The sequence below is a fragment of the Phocoena sinus genome, chromosome 2 (genome assembly GCF_008692025.1).
Source record: "Phocoena sinus isolate mPhoSin1 chromosome 2, mPhoSin1.pri, whole genome shotgun sequence".
Taxonomy (NCBI): Eukaryota; Metazoa; Chordata; class Mammalia; order Artiodactyla; family Phocoenidae; genus Phocoena; species Phocoena sinus.
Window position 1 is genome coordinate 115,322,068 of NC_045764.1, and position 7,866 is coordinate 115,329,933.

The window sequence follows — 7,866 nt, forward strand, 5'->3', positions numbered from 1 at the left end:
CCACTAAAACAATCTCTATACAGATAGGACAATATATATTACCCCAACACCCAGCATAGTAGCTGACACATTTCATAAAAATTTACTGAGTTAATTGTTGAGTGAACACATAAAATGAGGAAAGTGATCTCAAGGTATCCCCCCGACTTTTATAGTGTATGATCCTCTAAATGCAAGAGACTTTGATTTTTAAAATTAGGCCATAACTCTGTCATTCTGTCCAAACATCACCTAGTAGATTAAGTGCCTAAGTGAGCTTGGCTGTGTCCTGCATAGTTGCTCTGAAAAAAAAAAGAAAATATTAGACCTATTCACCATAGACCCAATCTCTGTCGGGGTCTGCAAGATGCCATTTCATCCACAGCTTTGCATCTTAGCAGAACTACAATTCATACAAGATAGATATTTGTTGTGTGTCCTAAAAAATCTTCAGCCTCCCTTGCTATTTTGTTTCTGGATCTTAAAATCCTAACAGTAATCAAAGAAATACTAGAAGGAAGGAATTCATAGAAGGAAGAGGACTTAGAATTGTCTAGTTTGGTGATTTTCAAACTACATTTTAGCAGTGAGACCCTATCTTTCAAAAAGAAATTGTCTACAGAAACTCAGTATTGCTATGTGTTAATTTATATCTATGTAAATAGATATAAATTTTGGAATGAAGGAAGAGAGAGAGAGAGAGAAAGAAAGAGAGAGAGAGAAAGGAAGGAAGGAAGGGAAAAAAATGCTCTGTCCAGGCTGAAGTGAGAGAGGGAACTGCAGAGCCCTCCCCTGCAGCTTTGCCTCCACCTTCACGTTTGGGCTGCTGTTCGACGACCCTCTCTGCCCTCTCCACCTGCCCTGCTGGTCCATAATGACCCTTAGATACCATTAAGACCAGACATTACAAATAGTTTGAAAGTCACCAGTTTGAACGAACATCTCCTTTTAACAAATAAGGAAACTAAGACTTGATGACCAAGTCACATTCCTCTTTAGTGTTCCAGATCCTTCCTTCTAAAAGTAAACTCATTTTTTTGTTTGTTAGTAGATTCCTCTGTATGGTTTTCTCCAGGATAATTTTATATGACTCCAGATCATCATTGCTCAGCATATTCTTCCTTTACTTAAACCACCATAATTTAACTCATATAATTTTTAGTTCAATGAAACAATTTTTGAAAATACAAAAACCTCATACGCACTGCTTTCCTGTTACAAAAATATAAAATTTGTTTTAAAATAAAAAATAATATTGACCATTATAATCACAAGTCTAAATTTGTCTCATGTTTATTATGAAGATACAGAGGAGAATTAAAAGAATTAACATTGTCAAATGAAACAAAGATCCCCTTATCCAAATGGAGAGGATGTAGATATGGTTCCTTAACATAAAGCAAAAGCAATGTCTACCAAAGCACAGACGTGAAGTTATTGATCTGGAATTGGCACAATGACAAACTACTCTCAAATATTCCCCTTCCCAATTAAGGTGTCTCTCTTGAACTGATTGAAAGCTGTTTGATAAGTATACTTTTTTCAAGATGGTGTGCTCAGTTGGGGGTCTTTTTATTAAACTGAAATTCCATCGTTAGCTTCGACTAGCACCAGCTGCTGTATAAATTCTGTACTGATGTAGACCTCCACTGGTATTCCAAATATTGCAGGTGAATCTCTGATTCCAAAATCCTCAGTCATGCAGTATGAATAATTAACATCTGATAAATGCGGAATAGAAAGAGCTCTCATTAGAAGACACAGTAGTAGGTTCATAATCCCATCTCAGCTCCTCCGAACACTGAACCAAACAGGACTTTAGGTGTGGCATTTCAACATCTCTCCACTTCCTAATATTTCCCTATGCCTGATCAGAAATTAGGACACAAGATGATATGTTTTAATTTTGCAGCAAAGTTAAAGACAGAATCCAAGATTTAGAACGGTCTAACTAATGTTTACTTGAGCATTCTAATTGCAGACAAATTCCCAAGGATTTGGGGCTCATACCAGCCATAATTGTTCACCCTTCTAAATAGTTTACAATTCATCATTACTTTAACACAAAAGAGAAACTTTTGTATTCATGAATCTAATATTATATCTATGAGATATATGGTAATTACACAGCACAAAAGAGTTTTAGGAAAGTTCCTTGTAATGTTGAATTTTTTTAAATATCTACTTTATATACCAGGTGTGCCTAGTAAGACTTTTCCTAAAAATAGTTGGTATGTCCAGGAGATAAGTTTTAGGTCATGATAAACTTGAATCCATGAAATAATAAAATATATTAAAATGAAACATGCCATCACAGTACAGTGGCTGAGAGCAGAATGTTCTGGAGTTCAATTTCTGAGCCTCAGTTTCCTCATCAATAAAATGGGAATAATATTAATATCAGCCTCATGGGGTTACTTCAAGCACTGAGAGAGTACATGCATGGTAGTTAGCGTAGCACAGTATGTTCATGATTATGTGATTCATGCACAGGAAACATAATTAGTAAAATAAAGTTGAAAAAAGTTTGGATCTAATATGGATGGACAGAGGACTTACAAACAAAATAATTTTAAGTACCAATCCATAATTTGTGGGTTTTTTTGATGTCTAATTTCTTTTTTCTTTTTACTGAAATATACTTCATTTACAATATTAGTTTCAGATGTACTGCATAGTGATTCAGTATTTTTATAGATTATACTCTATTAAAAGTTATTACAAGATAATAGCTATAATTCCCTGTGCTGTACAATATATCCTTGTTGCTATAATTTGTGTTTTACTAGCTGATCATTCTTAGAGCAAACAGTAAAATAAATTGCATTACTATTATTCACCAAACACCTGCCATAACTTGTAACTCCCCCTCAGCGGATGAATATTTGGTGATAATTACCTCTTAGTTAGTCAGTGGTAAGGATAACTGCATACCCAGATAATCAAAAAACTTATTTTCAGACCATAAGTTCATATTAGCATGAAGCCAACATGGGGTGGGGGGAGGAAAGCTTTTTTTTTTTTTTTTTTTTTTTTGCGGTACACGGGCCTCTCACTGTTGTGGCCTCTCCCGTTGCGGAGCACAGGCTCCGGATGCGCAGGCTCAGCGGCCATGGCTCACGGGCCCAGCCGCTCCGCGGCATGTGGGATCTTCCCAGACCGGGGCACGAACCCGTATACCCTGCATCTGCAGGCGGACTCTCAACCACTGCGCCACCAGGGAAGCCCAGGAAAGCTTTTTAAAGTTCTTTCTAATTTACTTCTACTATGCTCGTAGCTGAAACACAATAAAAACAGATTAGACTCAGGAAGAACAAGAAAACTAGGTAAAGGGATCAGTTGCTTCACAGGAAGAGCATGTACCCAAGAATGAAGTCAGTGCCTTTCTTTTAGTGAATCTTCTTCCTAACAACACCTTGGCTTCTGACGACCTCCTTCGTTGTGACTAGCAGGCAGGCACCATTCCTGGACTTGGTACAGAAGCAGCGGACAGGTAGGGATTTTGTCCACATGTGTCACCAGATCTCTTCAGGAGTAACTTATAGCATGTCTCTTGTCATGGCCAGGAATGGACGGACCAACACAATTAAAGGAATAATAATAAGCACTCACTAAATGTTTTTTGTTGCTATTAGTGTTATTTTTATCTTCGGTGGGAATGAGGCAGACAAGGGAGGATTTGTTCCTAGAATCTAGTATGGGCTCTCTCGTGTCAGGGAGGGCGGCACTCAGAGGACACCTGCAGCAGAGGGGGGTAAGAGGAGGCCCAGACCCATGAGCACAGTACCTGAAGCTGATGATGACAGACAGGCAGCAGATGGTGTCTGGGAGGGCTGACAGCCACGGTCGGGGCCTGTGCTTTCCAAACACAACGCCAGGCTGACAGGAGAACCGGTAAGCTCTTCAAACCAGTGCCACCCGTCACCCCTGCTAATAAAGGGCAGGAGTAGTCTGGGACCTGAGGCTGGGAGACAGAAAGGTGACATGGGAAAGGTAGGTCAAGAGAGAAAGGGGAGAGGAAGTTAAAGGTCAAGCAGGTGGTGGTTACAGTACATTTCTGACAGCAGCCACTTGGTGTCATGCACTGGAAGAGAGAAGTAGGTTACAACAGAGACTTTTAGAGGGAATGGCAGGCTACACATGTGGTCCAGGTGAGCGCTGGGTGTCCCAGCCAGTCCCCACTGATCTCTTCCCCCTAAGTCTATGTAATCAACGTCTTTTGGTCCTGATCCTTTAAATGTGATGGCCCTAGGCACACTTGGAGGTCCCTCCACGATGTAGTTTTAACAGTTTCTGTCTGATTCTGGTGAATCTTAAGAACGCCTGCCTGCATGGGTATTTCTCGCTTAGACTGTAAACTTTTAGAATGTAGGGATCAAATCTATACAATCCCCTCTGAACAGTGTGTAACACTATAGACAAATAGATGATTAATATTTTTAAGATGAAAGAAGATGATGCTACTAACAAAATATAAAAGATGAATGAGATTCATAAAGCCCCCTTTTTCTGGTGATAATATCAACAGGACTTGAAAAGATAGTCCTTTTCAAGTACTAAAAAGATAGTCCCGTGAGAAAACAGCAGTATCACTTCCAATCCTTAATATGAAACTAGCTTTCTATTCCCCTTAAAATGTTCGCTGTTGTAATCCCACTTCTAGAAGCCTAGTGTAGAGAAATAGTCAGCAATATGAACAAAGATTTGTTTGTAAACACATGAGCACCTAGATGCTAACTATAGAAAAATGGCCAAGTGAAGCTTGGTACATCTGTAAGATGGGAATATCTAGCAGTCATCAAAAATCATAGTTAGTAATAATAGAAAAATGCTCACATTAAAATAGCAAGTGAAAAGAGTACATACAGTATGTTTTCAACTGTGTTTTTCTAAAGCATAGAAATATTGGAGAGAAATACACCAAAATGCTAAAAAAAGAAAAGAAAAGAAAAGAAAAAGTAGAGAATTCCCTGGCAGTCCAGTAGTTAGGACATGGCACTATCACTGCCGGGACCTGGCTTCAATCTCTGGTTGGGGAACTAAGATCCCACAAGCCACCTGGCACAGCCAAAAAAAAAAAAGTAGGAGACTGAGAGGAGAGGAGGTGACAGCAGAGGAATGGCTTGAAGGCAAGCAGTGAGGAAACAGATACTAGGTAAAGGGAAACTAAATTTTTTAACACCTACTCTGTGCTGATCCAGCTTTAGAGTCACATGTCTTGCCACTCAATGGACATCCCACAGCTTCTTTGAACCTTAAATTCAATATGTTCAAAGATGTACTCATCTTCCCCCCAAACTACTCTAGTTTCATGTGCTCTATGTTGGTAAACGGCACCACCACCAAAGCCAGAAACATCTGAACCAGGTCTTTCCTCTCTCCCTCACCCCCAAAGCACTCTCCCTTCCCCCCTATAGCACTACATTCAGTTGAGATGCTACCATCGCTCACCTGTATCCCTATCCCTCTGCTGCCCCACCACCATCTCTAATCTATCCTTTGGAATGCAGTCCAAGGAATCTTTCTAATATGCAAGTCTAGTTATGTCAGTCCTCCTTAAGACTTTTCCATGGATTTCTACTGTCCCTAAAATAAGGTCTAAACTCCTTAATGTGGCTTGCAAGATCCTCTTCAAGCTTCATTTTCAACACGTCCCCTTCTGCACACCACAGCCCAGCCATACTTCCTGCTCTTCCTCTACTGTAGGTGCTCTCTTTTCTCTCTGGGTGTTTGCAGTGCTTGAAACACCATCTCCTAGCTTTCTGGTTAGATCATTCCAAACCTTTAGATCTCAGCTTATAAACACTTCCCCAAGTTCAGGTTAACATCCTTCTTACGGGCATCCATGTATTGTAAATGCTCTCAGAACTGACCTCCACGTAACCAACTCACTTGATACACATCATTTCCCCTGTAAAACATAGTGACTATAGCCCTGGCCTCACCACTGATCAAACATGGTAAACTGCTCTCTAGTACACCCATCTAACTCCGGTGCCACTAGTTGAATTGAATTACATGCCTAACAAGAGCCAGATGTGTTTGTTCCAAACTTATACCTGTTTTATTTGTTGTTATATTATTCAACAAAATATTATGTAAATTCATAAAATATGAGTACAGAAGAAAAGTTGTTTTTCTATGAAAAATAATGTAGAAAGACACAAATGTGAGATGCTAAAAACTGCTGTCACTTTATATGTGCATGTAAAAGCTGTAAATGAGAAAAATCATAAATCTAAACAGACTCTCAGATAGATTTTCAGGTATTTAAGTTCTTTTTTTATTTTATATTGGAGTATAGTTGATTAACAATTGTTGTCAGGTATTTAAGTTCTTGTCCCAATTTAAAGAAACTAAAACTGGAAATCAAAATATATACGTTATGGGAGTAGTTTATGCCAGGAAGATGACCTGGGACTTCAGTTATTGGACATATACCTAAAGAAGAGTCCTTAGCCCTATTTCAAAAGGTTGGCAAAAATAAGGTACATTTATGTGCTTTTTAAAAATTGAGGTGAGATTCACAAAACGTACAATTAACCATTTTAAAGTGTACAATTCAGTGACACTTAGTGCATTCACAATGTTGTACAACCACCACCTCTCTCTCGTTTCAAAACTTTCTCATCACCCCAGAAAAACCCTGTACCCTTTCAGTAATCACTCCCTGATCCCCCTCTCCTGTCCCCTGGCAACCTCTAATCTGCTTAAGTTGAAATAGAACATTTAATGCACGTAGATAATATTTTTTATAATTCTCTACTTTACTGATTTGTTGGATTCATCTATTAACTATTGATCCAACTCAAGGTGGACAAATGTGCTTTCCTTACAGTTCTGTATTATTATTTATTTAGCTGCCTGTCCCCACTCCCCAGGCACTGAGTGCTTGGCAGGCAGTATCCACGTTTGAGCTGTTCTCCATGGGTCTGCAGCACCTGACACAATGTCTGGCACAATACGTACTCCAGATGTGTGGGGCTAATTCACATTACCAAGAAGTTAATTAATTTGTCCAAGAACGTATAGCTGGTACATGGTGAGTCACAATTTAAGCCTAAGTCTCTCACAGAGCACCAAGCAGAAAATGGGGCCTGTTTGGGAGGTGAATTTAGACAGCAATCATGCTAGAGTTGATACTGAGGAGGGCTTACCATGTGCCCAGTGTTGTTCTAAACCCTTTCCAAGTATTACATTGTCTAATTCTCCAACAACCCTACAAGATAAATAGTACCATTAGCCCAGAAATTCTGCAGTGGGAGACAGAGAGGCCTAAGCCCAATCCAAGAATCACAGAAAACTAGAGGAAGCTTTTGAGTACAGGAGTAGTTTAGTCAAATGCTAGCAAAGGACCATCATTTTATCACTTTAGTAACAAGTTTTAGGACTGGTTTTAGGGAAGAAGAAGTTAGGTAAGATGGCTGAGATGGAGCCTTCTCTAGAGTTTTCCCTCATACACACATATACACTCACACACACACACACATACATGCACGGGTCTTGGGTTGTGTCTCACATGTGCTTGGTTAAATAATTCTTGTGGAAGATGCCACTTTTATGCTTTTTGCTCTGTTGAGTACCACTGCATCTTGCAGGTACAGTCACATCTACTGTACACTGGAGCATAGAATTAGGGATGATTGTCTCCTTTTTGCTTATCCATAGTCTCTAGTTTTCTGTAACACATATATATTGGTCATGTCGTTTAAAATGAAGTAAAATTAAGCAAGGATAAATATTCTTCAATCAGAGTTGGTACCCAGTGCCCTGATGGCTCAGTCCTCCTGAAATGTTCACCCTTCTTGAGCATAGGATGGAAGTGCTAAAAGGGAACCAGGGGACCTCTGGTCCCATCTGTTCTTTTGCTCTCCCTGCTTTATCTCT